Source organism: Lathyrus oleraceus, chromosome 4, assembly GCF_024323335.1.
Source record: "Lathyrus oleraceus cultivar Zhongwan6 chromosome 4, CAAS_Psat_ZW6_1.0, whole genome shotgun sequence".
NCBI classification, from domain to species: Eukaryota; Viridiplantae; Streptophyta; class Magnoliopsida; order Fabales; family Fabaceae; genus Lathyrus; species Lathyrus oleraceus.
The window spans coordinates 39044399-39046953 of record NC_066582.1 but is presented as its reverse complement, the minus strand read 5'-3'; positions in this window follow the sequence as shown (position 1 = coordinate 39046953).

Sequence of the window (2555 nt, the reverse complement as noted above, 5' to 3'; positions counted from 1 at the left end):
AGAAACATGGTGTTCCACCTCATATGCAGAAATAGTTTCAGAATTCAGCTAACAATGTGGCATCAGATGGAAATAATGATGGATCTTCATCGCATGGTGTTGACATTCAAAGTGACAATTCACCTATGACTCAAGGTCAATTCAATGCCTTAATGGATCTACTTCAAAAATCAAGTCTTGGCCAATCTTCAGGACATGCTTCTTCCAACCAAGTTGCTGTTGGTCATCCATCAACAGGTAACACATATCATTGCATGCATAATAGTAGTAGTGGTTCTTTGATCATTGATTCAGGAGCTACTGATCACATATGTAGTTCTGTCCAATGGTTTCATTCACATAAGAAAATTATCCCCATCACTGTTAGATTGCCAAATGGACAATACCTTGTTGCTAACCATTCTGGCACAATTTATTTTTCTCCTGATTTCATTGTGCATAATGTGCTTTTGCTCCCTGAATTTTCTCTGAACTTATTATCTGTTTCAAAGTTGTGTGAATCCTCTAATTACAATGTCATTTTCCTCAATCACAACGTGTTATACAGGACAAAATCACCATGAAGATGATTGGTTTTGCTGAGCAGAAAGATGGATTGTACTATCTAACACTGAGAGATAATGATTCACCTGCTACACACACACACACACACACACACCTGATTTAACCTCTGCCTTAGCAGCCAATGTCATTTTACCTGATAAAGCCTTATGGCACTTTAGATTATGACACTTATTTCAAAACAGATTATTGTACCTACATTCCCAGTTCCCTTTTATCAAAGTTAATCATAAAGATGTCTGTGATGTTTGTTGCTATGCTAGACAAAGAAAACTCCCTTATGCTGTTAGTAATAATAGAGCTGCACACCCTTATGACTTGGTTCATTTTGACATTTGGGGACCTCTTGCAGTTCAATCTTTACATGGTCATTCATATTTTTTAACTGCTGTTGATGATTGTAGCAGATATACATGGATAACATTAATGAAAACCAAATCTGAAGCTAGACAACATGTTATAAATTTTGTCAATCTCATAGAAAACCAACATAAGCTTCATGTCAAAACTATCAGAACTGATAATGGTCCTGAGTTTAACATCCCTGAATTTTTTTCATCTAAGGGAATCATTCATCAAACCAGCTGTGTTGAATCTCCACAACAAAATGGTCGAGTGGAGAGGAAACACCAACATTTACTTAATGTTGGCAGAGCTCTTCTTTTTCAATCAAAACTTCCAAAGGAATTATGGTCATATGCTATTTTACATGCAACATTCATCATAAACAAACTCCCAACACAAGTTTTAAACAATCTTTCTCCTCATTTCATACTGCACAATGCACATCCAGATATGCATAGTCTCAAAGTATTTGGATCTCTTGCTTTTGCATCCACACTGCATATGCACAGAACAAAACTTGAGCCAAGAGGACGAAAATGTGTTTTCTTAGGATACAAGAATGGTATGAAGGGTGTGATACTCTATGATATTAACAGTCATACAATTCTTGTTTCTAGAAATGTCATACATCATGAACATATTTTCCCTTATTCAAATGTTAATTCCACCAATTGGACCTACCATCCTTACAAAGATCCTAATGACTCACCACAAAATGAACCTATCATACATGTTCCATCACAAAACATTAAATTCACAGCTGAGGAACATGAGCATGATCCTAACAGAACCATTGACACACTGCACCATTCAAATATTTACCCTGAATCTTTAGATAATACTGATGAAAACCATGACACTCAACCTGTCCCTGATACACCAGATATTGACAGCATCCAATCCAGGCCTGTTAGAGCTAAACATACACCTCATTATCTCTCAGATTATGTGTGCAATACATCTGATGTATCAGCAGTCAAGTCATCATCAGGTACAACCAAAACTAATTATCCTATTTCAAATTATGATTCCCTGCATTTTCTATCTGCATCTCATCGTGTTTTTGCATCCAATGTCACTCTTACACATGAGCCAAAGAACTACAAAGAAGCATGTTTGTCTGAAGATTGGATCAAGACCATGAAGTCTGAATTAGATGCATTAGACAAGAATAGGACTTGGAACATAGTTGATTTGCCACTACATGTCAAACCAATTGGTAACAGATGGGTTTTCAAAGTGAAGCATAGAGCAGATGGCACAATAGAAAGGTATAAAGCTAGACTTGTTGCCAAAGGGTACAACCAAATTGAAGGGCTTGACTTCTTATGACACTTTCTCACCTGTAGCAAAGCTTACCACTGTCAGAACCCTTCTTGCCACTGCAACCATCAATAATTGGTTTTTACATCAACTTGATGTTAACAATGCCTTTCTACATGGGGAATTGCAGGAAGATGTTTATATGACTATACCTGAAGGTGTTACATGTCACAGGCCCAACCAAGTATGCAAACTCCAAAAGAGTTTATATGGTCTGAAACAAGCCAATCGCAAATGGTATGAAAAACTAACAGCTTTACTACTGCAACAAGGATACACTCAGTCTACTTCTGATTATTCTCTCTTCACTTTGAAAATTGATGCTC